This window comes from Triturus cristatus, chromosome 6 (genome assembly GCF_964204655.1).
Source record: "Triturus cristatus chromosome 6, aTriCri1.1, whole genome shotgun sequence".
Taxonomy (NCBI): Eukaryota; Metazoa; Chordata; class Amphibia; order Caudata; family Salamandridae; genus Triturus; species Triturus cristatus.
In genome coordinates, this window is record NC_140589.1 from 293,388,804 (window position 1) to 293,401,431 (window position 12,628).

Below are 12,628 nucleotides of genomic sequence, written 5' to 3' on the forward strand. Positions count from 1 at the left end.
CACAGGGATGCACAAACTGCAGCCAAGCGCTGGTGCAGGCACCCTTGCACCATGGTGCAAGGATGCCTGCGTCATGGGGAGATTGTTTTTGTGCAGGAAGGGGTACCTTCCTGCACAAAAACAATCACTACAGGCATTTTCCTCTTTCAATGCGTGCTGTACAATGCAGCACGCATTGAAAGAGGAAAAAACGAGGAGAAATGAAAACATTTCTCCTCGTTTCTCCTCGCTACGCCACCTCTCGGGTGGGGTAGCATTCAGACGCATCTCCAGATTTATGATTTCTCGTAAATCTGGAGATGTGTCTTGTTCCATGGGTGTTGCGTGGGAACACCCACAGCAACACCCATGGAACGCCCCTTCAACGCAAAGTGATGTGTGTGAAGGGGCCGTATTTACAAGGAGAGGAAAAGTCACGCAGGGTGGCTTTTCCTGTCCTTGTAAATATATATGGAGGAGCCCCCTGCGCCACCAGTACGTCACAAAAAGTGACATACTGGTGGCGCAGGGGGCTTGTAGATCTGCCCCCTAGTGCTTGGGCGGCAGCTTTGAGGTCATCGTGGGGAGAAAGGGTTTTAATTTGCTTAAGATATTCATTTGGAGGTTTAGTCCTTTGGTGGCAGCACTAATGCGATTCTGCATATTAAGGTTCTTGTCAAGAGTTATTCCCAGTGATATTGCGGAATCAATAACTTGTGGTAGGCAATTGAAAGCTGTTAGTTGTTTCATCCATTCATTAATGCTGTGTGCTTGATTGGGTGGGACGATTAAGAGGTGGTTGCACGAAAGCCAAGTTTTGAGTATTTTGTAATGTTAAGTTGAGCAGTATGATGTCTTCAGGGGAGGAGACTTTCAGATAAAGTTGGATATCATCAGCGTACATGTGATATTGGATGTTATTTTATGTATAGAATTACTGTAGTCCAAATTGAAGTTAGGGCTATTTATAATTATGCTGACACAAACATTTTGAACATTTTTATTCAAAATACATGGATAATTGATATCCTGAGAAGATCAGTGACATTCAGTAAACTAGCAATATGTGAGAGTCATATGTACGTGCTCCGAACCAATGGTGCCAAGATGAAGAAGGCTCTGCCAGAGGAAAGGGGTAGTAATTAAGCCTGGGTGAGATTTCCTTTAAACTGGCGTAAGCTCACCTAATTTCAGTAATTTTGCGTTATGTTTGTTACACGAAATTCCTGAAATTATGCTGTTACACAACATCATGTAATTATGTGATGTTCTTGGCAAACCTTTAAAGCAAGTTCACAGGAGCAACATGAACTGCCAGAACGCTAGCGGCTACTGTTTGCGGTGCTTGTGTTTTTTGCGTTATTTTATTTGGGTGAAACAAATCCTCACATCTAAAACGGCTGGGATGAGTCATTTCATGCTAACATATAGCACAAAATTATGTGTTTGCTTAATTTTGTGAAATGTGGCATGATTTTCAGAAATATCACTTAGTTACCAAATACAAATTGCACAAATTCTGCACACCTTTAGTAGTAATCTGACATCACTGTAACAGCATCACTAGCTTGGGGAGAATAGTTAACTTAAATATAGAGGGGACTAAAGAACATATATAACGGTTTACAAGTGCTATGCAGAATATTTTCTCATTAGTAGGAGAGGAAAAGGGCAGGCTATCTTCAAGATGAGACAGTGGGGTAGACAAATAGGAGTGGGAGAATAAAGGAAGAGTCAAGCAGGAAGTTAGGGTAGAGGAGGAGGTAAGGTGAAAACATAAAAACAAATGGAGATTTTCTGACAAGTGTCATCAGATAGGGGGAAGGGAGACAGGCGGTCATAGATGATCAGTTGAATTGACTGCATATGCTGATAGTATGTAAGAGACTAAGTGCAGATAATATTTCCTATTCGGATGTTTCAGAAGGATTTGGATCCTGAGTCTGTTTTTAAAAGAAAAGAGTGAAGGATCATATCAGATGTCTCACGGAATATTGTTCAAAGTCCTTGGTGTGCTTCCTCTGAATGACAGTTCTACATGGGCTGGCATAGCTTTTCTGTAATCCAGCTCCCACTCTCTTATTGATTTGATCGACCAAAATAACTTCTTCTGTGACCACAGAAAATAGCCTGTCACGTTCACCAATACACGGTCCAGATTCAAAGCTGGATTAAGGCCTAGCTCATCTTTTTGTTACCAACTTTTTATTGATTAATAGGGAGGGACAGTCAGACAAATTACACAGCTGTACGCCTACAACCACTGAGGCCGGCAGCAAAAACCATAGCTGTATAGTACAAATACAAGAGGACAAAGCAGAGCTCCTGCACCGTGTATCATGGGTCCAGCGATATACGCTCCCTGTTAACCCCATATCCCTCTCAGAGTCCTGGGCTTCGGATAGGACACAGCTGCTCAATGCTGTCTTGACAGTGGTATCCCGTTCCACCTCCCTAAACCCTAAAAAGAAACAAACCAATAACTGGGGGCAAGAAGGGCGGGGGGGATGTCGGGGGGAGGAAGAATAGGTCTGGCTAATGGGCAGTGACTACAGGACCTCTCTACCCATATTCCGTTTCCCTCTCCCAATCAATTTGTGCTGTCCCCTGGGGGCCCCTAGTACAGGTATAATGACGCGCGGGGCCGTAGCGGGGGGGTAGGGCCATAGCGCTCCCACCCAGAGCCTGTGACCCCGTACTGAGGAGGGCAATTACTCTGTGAACCCCGAGTGCGCCCCCGGATCAGGCGGGCAGAGTTCATCCTCAAACAGTTTAAGGGCCCTTAGTCGCGGCGGCTGCAGCCTAGCATGTTCTATCCTCCCTAGGTGATCTACCAGGGGCTTCCAAAGAGTCCTAAATTTAGTGTCTCTAAATTGAAGGCGTGCCGTGAGCAGCTCCATCGCCACCACCTGCCACAACCGGGTGACCCACACATTGACAGAAGGTGTTTCTGCCTTTTTCCAATATAGCGCTACTGTTTGCCTAGCTGCGCCCAGCATGTGGAGGCTCAAGTGCCAGTCATGGCCCGTCATGGCTCGCCTAGACGTAGGTCGGAGGCCCAACACAACAGTGAGAGGGTCCTCCGGCAGGGGGTATCCTAGCACCCGTTTTATGTGGCTAAGGACTTCCTTCCAATATGTAGTCAAAAGTGGACACGCCCACCAAATGTGGATAAAGTCCCCCAGCTCTTGAGTACAGCGCCAGCAGAGCGGGGAGACGCTGGGGAACATCTTCTGAAGTCGCGCAGGGGTGTAGTACCACTGGGTCATCACCTTGTAGGCCGATTCCTGTTGGGGGATGCTACGGAACGTTCTGGGGATATCGCGCCAAAGCCTTGTCCACTGCGCAGGAGTGACCCCTGAGCCGGAGAGATTCTGCCACCGCAACTGGTATGGGTGAGGGCCGAGATGCTGTGCGTGCTGGAGCACTTTGTAGATGCGGGAGATTAACCCCTTGTAGGTGCCAAACGTGCGCGCTAAGTGCTCGAACGGAGTGAGCGGTCGCGTGGCCGCCCTCGTCAGGGCAGATCCCTGCACCCAATGTCGGAGTTGTATGTATTGGAATTTGTCCTTGTCTGTGAGCCCAAAGTCCCGTTGACATTGGGCAAATGTTTTGAATTTCCCCCCTGTAAACAGATCCCGGATTGTCCTGCAACCGGATTCGGTCCAGTTCTCGAAGTAGGGCGGGCGGCATGCCGGCGGAAACTGTGGGTTGCGTGCGATAGGGGTGTGAGAGGAGGGAAAGGTGGTGAGTCCCCTACTGACCGCCACCCGGTCCCATATCTCCAGAACCGTCTTAGTGGGGATCGCCATGTACGCACTGCGGTGGCGCGCCGCTCGAGGCAGCCAAGCGTGGTCCCAAATCGGGCGACATGTAACTGCCCTGTCCATGTGGAACCAAACTTTCTCGCTCTCCCACGCTCCCCATTCAAGAATGAAGCGGAGGTGCGACGCCCAATAGTACTCCAGGAGGTTGGGGCAGGCAAGACCCCCCCTATCCCGGGGGAGCCTCAAAATTTTATTAGAAAATCTCGGCTTCTTACCCCCCCAAATAAATGAGACCAGGTCCCGCTGCAGCCCCTGAATTTGGTGTTCCGGGATGGGCGTCGGCAAAGTTTGAAAGAGGTAGAGGATCTTTGGCAGTATGGACATCTTGACTGCGTTGAGGCGGCCGAGCCAGGAGAGCGGTAAAGCCTTCCAAGAGCGCAAGTCGTCCGATACAGAGCGTTTGCACTCCTGCCAGTTAGCCTGCGTCCAGGTGGCCAAGTCCGGGGTTAGGTTGAGTCCGTGATATTTTACCGACCCGCTAGCCCATTGGTATGGGGCACAGGCCCGTAGCGCCGCAATCTCCTCCTCCGGAATCGTGAGATTAAGCGCCCAGGATTTAGAATGATTAATTTTAAGCCCGGATGCACGCTCATAAGTTTGAAGCAGCGAGTGCGCCGCCGGGAGTGAGCGTAAGGGGTTGGATAACGTGAGGAGGAGGTCGTCAGCAAAGAGCGAGATCTTGTGGTCCCGACCCCGCAAGGAGATGCCCGTGATGGCCGGGGACTGGCGAATTAGGATAGCGAGCGGCTCCACCACCAGGGCAAACAGTAGGGGCGACAAGGGGCACCCCTGTCGGGTACCCCTGCAGATGGGGAAAGGCTGCGTTAGTTGACCGTTCACGCGCACTCTAGCTGCGGGAGAGAGGTAGGGGGCCATGATGCGTGCCTCCATTTTGGGTCCGAGCCCTATCTTCTGTAGAACTGCGCGGAGGAACGCCCAGTCCACCCTATCGAACGCTTTTTCAGCGTCGAGCGACAGGAGGCAGGCCGGGATTCCCCAATGCCTGGCCTTCCCCACGATGTGGGCGATGCGACGTACGTTGTCTGCACCCTGACGTTGGTGGATAAACCCCACCTGGTCCGGTTCAATAAGGGTGGGCAAATGAACGCAGAGCCGTTTGGCCAGTACCTTAGTATACAGCTTAAGATCGGTATTTAGCAGGGCTATGGGCCGGTAAGAGGAGCAAAGAGTGTGGTCTTTCCCTGGCTTCGGGATAAGGGCTATCTCCGCCATTGCCATATCCGGAGACGGCCCCCCAGCCTCCGCAAAGGAGTTGAAGAGACGCAGGAGGTACGGTTGCAACTGCGGCAGGAAGGCTCGATAGAACGCCACCGGGAGCCCGTCCGGCCCGGGCGTTTTACCTAACGGGAGGTCTCCCAGTGCGCCCACTATTTCCTCCGAAGTGATAGACTCCTCCAGAAGCTCGGAGTGGTGTTTACTCAGCGGCTCCCATTCACACTCGCTCAAGGCCGCCGAAATCAGAGCGGGCTCCGGGGGTTCTCCCGCATACAAGGAGGAGTAATAGTCATGGAACGCCTGGAGCTTGGCAGCTTCAGTAGTCACCCAGTTTCCCCCAGCCCCCTTCAGCTTCGAGATATGAGCCTTGGCTGCCTGCGTGTGCAGGCGTCGCGCTAGGACAGCACCCACTTTGTCACCTCCATCATAAAATCACTGTCGAAGAGCAAGAAGCGCCCGTTCCGCCTTGTTCGTCCTATGTGCGCGGAGCTGTCCTCGGAGGACCGCCAGTCGCCTCCGATGCGCCGCCAGGGGTCTGTCCTGGTCCATCTTTTCCAACGTCTTGATTTCGCGTTCAAGCTTTATTTCGTATAGACGGGCCTCCCGCGCACGAGCAGCGGCTATAGCGGTGAGAGTTCCCCGTATCGAGGCCTTGAAGGCATCCCATACCAGGGGGAGGGGGGTTTCCGGTATATCATTGTTATCGAAATACTCCTGAATGGCTTCCCGTATTTCGTCTGCATCAACCGGGTCCCGCAAGACGTGGTCTGGGAACCGCCAGCGACGCGGACAGGATGGGCGCGTCAAGCGCTCATGGAGCAGTAGTTCCACGTGAGCATGGTCCGAGACCGAGATACTCGAGTGGGACGCCGATATCGTGTCCCTAAGCAGGGGATGAGAGACGAAGAGCATGTCGATGCGTGAGTAGGAGCGGTGGGCATGGGAGTAATACGTGTAGTCCGTCAGCCCCGGGGAGTGGTAACGCCAGATATCTACCAGGTTTAAGGCGGTGAGGGATTTTTTCACTGCTGAGGACATAGCCCCCACCCCGTGGAAGGCTCCTCCACAGCGATCTAGTGCCGCGTCCCACACCAGGTTGAAGTCACCGCCCACAATGAGGTCCGATCTCACCGGCTCGAGATACTCCCGGATTATCCTGCGCAGAAAGGCATCTTGGCCCTGGTTGGGGGCGTAAAGATTACAAAGTGTAAGTGTGCGATGGCCTCTCGCAAGCTCAACCTTCAGGAATCGGCCCTCAGTGTCCCTGACCACCTTGACATCCCCCTGTGGGAAGCCCGCCCGACAAAAAATGGCCACCCCTGCTGTCTTGGTGAGTGCTGTAGACCAAAACCTATGGGGGAAACGTGGGTGGGCCATGCGAGCAACATCCGCTTTAAGGAGATGCGTCTCCTGCAGGAAAATGATGTCCGGGTTTTGCAAGAGCAAATATCTCCAAATCTGGTGCCGTTTGCTAGGCGAGTTAAGCCCCTTCACATTCAGGGAGACAACCTTCCAGGAAGGTACAGTGGACATGGTTATTGATCAGCCAGCGCAAGCACTATCGCCAAGATCCCCCAGGCCCCCAGGAGCCCCCCCCGCCAGAAGGGTAGGAGAAGGGGAGGTAGGAAGGAAAGGTGAAGGAGAAGGTCGGGGGAGAGAACAGAAACAACATAACAGCCAGACAGCCAACATGGCCAACGAGGCCTATTCCAGTCAAGGGAGTCGCCAGGCTCAGAGGCACAGGCTATCCCGGAGATGTCACTCTCCCAAGAATAGGAGCGGGGGTCCGTCGGCACCATCACTGTACATCAAGGACACCAGGGGCAACTCCGGGCCACCGCCCCTTAGGTGAAGTCGCCATGTCAGAAAGAGGCAGGCATCACGCCCACCCCACCGGGGGTGGACATGTCGTTGAAGCGGGGATCAAAGCAAATAACGGGCTGAACGAACAGGCAGCGAGCCCCCCCGTCTCGGGGGCCCGCAGTAAGCGCAGACTCAGAGACACACAGAATCATTTGGGGGCGGACTCCTGCGATCCCACTGGCGATGAGCCCCCTCCAGGGATCGGATATGCTGTATGATGTCCTGCTTGTCCCGCGATGATCTACTAGCCGCAGGAGAAAGGGATTTCCCTGGGCGGCGCACCCTGGACCAGTTAGGCTTGAGCGGGACACGCGGCCCCGCAGGGCGGCGCGAGGTGCTGACCGGCGGGGTGTCCGGGATCTGGAGCAATTGTGCTGCTTCTCGGTAGGATCGCAATACCCGGCGTCTGGACTCCCATTGGAATATGAGGGCGAAGGGGTGGCCCCACTGGTAGCGGATGTTAAGGTCCCTCAGCTTATCGGTGATCGGTCTGAAGTCTCTCCTGCGGCGGAGGGTCGTGGGGGCCAAATCTTGGAATAATTGGATTGAGGCACTGTTGTACCTGATGTCGGGTTTGTCCCGGGTCGCCTTCAGGATGGCCTCCTTTTCGACGAAGAAGTGGACCCGCGTCAGGATATCAGGTATTAGGCCAGGCCTCTCAGGTGGCCCAGAGACCCTATGCGCCCGATCCAGGGTCGGCGGCGAGGCGTCATCGTCTCCCCGAAGTTCATGGAGGAGGTCCGATACAAAGGTCATGATATCGGTGCCCTCCGCTCCGATCGGGACGCCTCGTATGCGTATGTTGTTGCGCCTCCCCCTGTTTTCCAAATCCTCCTGTCGGATCTGGAGTTCCACATGCTGCTCCTCCAGGGTCGCAATCCGCTGCCACAGGCGCTCTTGATCCTCTGTGCGAGCATCGAGGGTCTTTTCCATATCATCCACCCTGTCCCCAAGCTCACCCACGTCTCTTCGGAGCTCCTTCACACACGCCTGCACCTCCGTGCGCAGCGAGCCAATCTCAGACTTGAGGTCCTGCATGAAGAGTGCCATGAAGGACTGCGTCACCGGCTCAGCCGAGGCCCCGGCCCCCGTCGACGAGGGGCCCGCCGGTGCCGCACCAGGCTTGGTCCAGAGGTCCTTCACCGTTGCGTCCTTGGGGGCCGCCGGCGGCTCCCTCCCCGGCTTAGTGCGTGTCATTCTGCGGCTCCGCACCTCCTCGACAGGGGGTCCTCCACCACGGCCCGTCCGGTCTGCTCAAGGCCCAGTCTCTCCACCACAGCCACCGTATAGGCCAGCCAACCCCCAGTGGCTCAGATGGGAATCGGCTCGCGGTCCGACGTCCACCCTCTGCTCCGGGTCCGGTGACCAGCGGCCCAGGACGTAGCGCCGCAATGCGTAGGCCCCCGGGCGGGCGGAACGGGAGGTGCCGGGATCCGCACCCTCAGGGCCTCCCCAGAAGCGTGGGCGCCGTCAGTCACTGCGCCAGGAGGGCTCCGTCTCCGCCAGCCGCTAACCCAGAGTCCCCGATGCTATGGAACCCACTGTCCGCTCCGCAGCGTCCTCGCCGTGCCCCGGGGCGTCTCTGTGTCCCGCAGCCGGAGGCCAAGATCTCCACCGCCCACGCGGCGGAAAGCCCAGTAGCAAGCAGACTCCGTCCACCAGGGGCCCCCGTCAGTTCCACACAGGCCGGCCCCTCTCCCCTCAGAGTCCGGTTGCGCCAAATAAGGTTGGGGCGCGCAGGTGGGGGGGTGAGCCAATGGTCCGGGCGGCGGCGGTCACGGTCCGGGCCTGGGCAAGAGCGCCGCAAGAGTCCCAGCAACCGATGCGGAGTGGCTCAAATGAGGGGCCCAGTCCAGACGCTCCGCTCCCAGCCCCACCGCAGCTCTTTAGTCCTCACCGGAGACAGCGCTCCTCAGCAGGCGGCACCCCCAAAGTCGCCAGGGCAGGCCCCACCACAGCGGCAGTCACGGTTGTCCCCACCACTGCTGTCTTTCCGCCCCCTCGGTAAGTCGCCGAAGCGTGATCCCAGGACTCAGGCTTCCATCACCCTTCTCACCTCGGTTGTGCTGCTCGCCCTGCAACTCTGGAGTCCCCAACTCCCGGCCGCCCAGGCCGCCTCCCAGCAGGCTCGGGGTCACAAAATGGCGGACTCGGTCTCAGCAGGCAGGGAAGCCGTCCCACCAGCACTGCAGCCCCCGTCAGGCTCCAAGGGCGCCTCACCGCCGCTTCTCGGCTCCCGCGTCGTCGCCCAGGGCCTCAGGGCTTCTCCGCCCGCCGGCGCCGCACTCGGCCACTCCGCTCCGCTCTCAACGTGCGCCCAAGATGGCGGGCGCTCCCGCTGCAGCCAGGGCCTTCTCCGTGGCCACAGCCACGATCGCCGCCGAAACGCGGCCCGGGGCTCCTCGAGTCAACCGGAGGCAGCCCGCAGCCCTCTGTCGCCTTCTCGCCCCCTCTGGAGGCGTCCCCCCGGCCGCTAAGATCCTTTCCGATGCAATTTCTTTCGGCGGCGGCCCGGAGCCCCGGCAGCGCACGTCTCACGCCATTGCCAGCTTGGCCACGCCCCCTAGCTCATCTTTTGCTGCAAGTAAATCTTAGTCCTTTGTGGATTTATTCCCACAAAACCAACTCTTAAATATTCCTATTAGTATTAGGTCGCAGAAGGGAATGCACTTGGAGCTGTCAACATTTTCCAACTCTAGGGCTGGTTGATTATTATGCACAGGGGGTTGGGGGTGATCTGCTAACACTGGAACACATCAGACTAGTCAAACTGCTGGGCACACTTTCACCTGGGTGAAACATCTGAGTCAGGTCTCTCGTCCTCATAACCTGGAGATGACTAATAGAATACTGAAGATAGAGCAGAGACAGTCCATGAAGACACACATAAGAGAAAGGTGATAGGAACCTCCCATACAGCCTCCACTCCTCATTGGATGTGTGAAGCACTTGTAAGGGAGAAACACCAGGGCCTGCATTTATACCTCAGGAACTGCCCACTGGACCTATTCCACCATTTTTTGCTTCAACCCTTCTACATTTGTCATGTCCCCATCCATTGTACACCTTTTAGTTTAGTGACATACTTCCTGTGCTCTATTGCAATAGACACTGAAAATATACTGTGTGCAAAGCATCAGGTCCATTTAAAAGAATTGCAAGGATCTCAGTGGCCTTTGCAACACCTGCACCTCGTGCTCAGGGAGTAAAAGTCAACAAGAAAGACAATAAATGTCCAAACCTTGCCCTCCTGCCTTTAGTACTGTATCTCTGATTGTTCCCACAAATGTGCATAATTAATGAAAATGTTGGAGAGTGGCAGCACTTTTCTTTCTTGACTCCTTACACCGCTGTACTGTTCAGCAGGGAGAGGCCTGCCATAGCCCAGCAAGGCATGAGGACTGCCAGGCACACCCCCACAGCCTCTGCAGCACTGCACACAGTTCCTGGAAGGGGGGAGACTTTTAGTGCCGCTCCTGCACCCATTATCTGCCTCACCTGGCAGGTTCGAAAAGTATATATTTCAGAAAAGGTAACTCATAGCAACCTGCGACTTATTCGGAGCAAGCCAACTCCTGTTAGAGGTACACAGAAGGTGGAGCAAACAACCCTACCAAAGAGAAGCTTCCAGGCAGAAAACCAAACCTTAAAACAAGGACCTCCCACTCCCCACAATGCTTACCTAGGGTTAAAAATGCAAATGCTTGTCAATAAACATCCTCACCCGACCATGACTTTAGTGCCAGTTTGCAGTAACACAGACACAAGGAAAGGACAGGCTGTGGGTGTGTCTTCCCTTATATTATCTTATATTATGCTATTTCGCATCTGTATAATGCCAAGCACAATTGTTCGCAGGACATTCTGTTTCTGGGCACCCTTTTGTGCCGATATGGGCATGCTAGGTCAAGGTACCCATTGCCAGTGTTTGTTTTGTCTGTGTTTGCTTATATATTATTAGTAGAAATGTTGCTCAATGTGAAGCTTTAAACTGGTTTGTGTAAGTTAGTGTAAAACCGTGTGTTAGTATTAAAGTAAAGTGAGTTTGATCGTGGATGATCGTTGTTGTGTTGTGTGTATGTGGGTGGGTATGCTGAACTACTTGTCCATGTTCTCTTGATTGGGGTGGTCAATTACCCCCTTCCGCAGATCGAGCGTGGTGTTTCCTTTATATGTACCACAACATTTTAATGCAATGGTGTCTGCATGATGAGGTGAGGTTTAATTCATGCCCGTTTTATCTTTGTTTTTAGGGTGTATGTTGGTGTGGTGTATGAATAGCCAATTCATTTGGCCACACTTTGCCAATCATATGGCCTTGGAACCAGGTTTTTCAAATTAATATTTGAGGGTTAGCATGTGCTTGATGAGTAGGGGCACTATTTCCAATAATTTCAACCTTGGCAGAGGTGCACACATTAAAATAAGGAACGGTAACTCGTTAATTACGTTTTTTCTGTTTTTAGAATTGTATTCCCTTAGTAACTTTGCAGCGTTGTTTACTCATTCTTTTGCATCATGTATCACCATATGTATTTAAAACACACAGCTCCCTCTGCGTTTCCGGAAGGCTTCCCTTCTTCAGGTGAGTTGCAGGTGAATTGCAGTTCATATGAGTTTTTTGGGATAATGCTATTACTGGCAGGCAGTGACGTGCCACCACTCCTTTTACTGTTCCTGGGCTCTACCTAGAGCACCCAGCCTCTGTCTGATGGTTTACTACAAACTCTGGCATTCCGCTCAAAGACGTGCCACCGGCATACGTAAACCCATTTGTAGGTGAGATTCGACCAATGGTATGTGGTGTATTTATTCGGTCAGACCTGATGATGGATGTCTGAAGAAGCCCAGATAAGCTGCATCAGAGGTGTGCTCGACGTGTGGCATAAGGATTGCCTACAATGTCTTGCGTTTGAGTGCTTGTGCATGCCACATATCTATTTTCTAAACCAGAGCAGCTGTATGTGCATGCATAAGGTTAAGCATAATCTGATGGAGGATGAGTGTGTAGTTCTGTAGGAGAGAAGCAATGAAAACATTGCAGGAAAACAGGGTGCAACATTGCAGCTTTAGAATCATCAGAACTTGCTTAGAAGAGCAATGGATGTCACTAGCGGATGACAGGGACGCCTAGTAAGTAGGTTAGGTAAGATCTGAACACTCTATATACTGAATTCCAGTGAGAGCAACCCGGCCGGTGGAAGAATACACATGGAGAAGCAATGCAGGCCTCAGTACGTCTGAAAGCCACATCCCTTCCCTGACTAAAGCTTGCATCCTAAGTCACTCAAAAGAAGGCCCACCAAGGTAACCTTCGTGGGAGATCCACCCATGGCTGTGTTTCACCCCCGATCATCAGCCTGACCACCTTGCTCCTTATGGAAACCCCTGCTAGAAGTGGCGGTGGAAGCATCAGTTATTGGATAAACATTTGCTTCAGAATAGGAAGAGTCTCAGCAGTGAGTGAGGATGGGTTGGTGTGAATTTTTAACGTAGTCATCTCTTGTGTGCTGGAGAGGCCGGCCTCATTTCTGTAAAGACTAGTACAAGGAAGGTTTGAGGAAGTAATAGTAATCTCAAGTGTCTGTGTCCTAATAATAGGTGTCCTCATTGGAGAGCTTCCCCTGTAGGAATCATGTCGGGTAGCCTTAGTGGAGGGGGAGGGAGCAGGCAGTGGCCTCCATGATATTGCTATTGTCTCTGTTTCCTTTTTGGGTCAATGC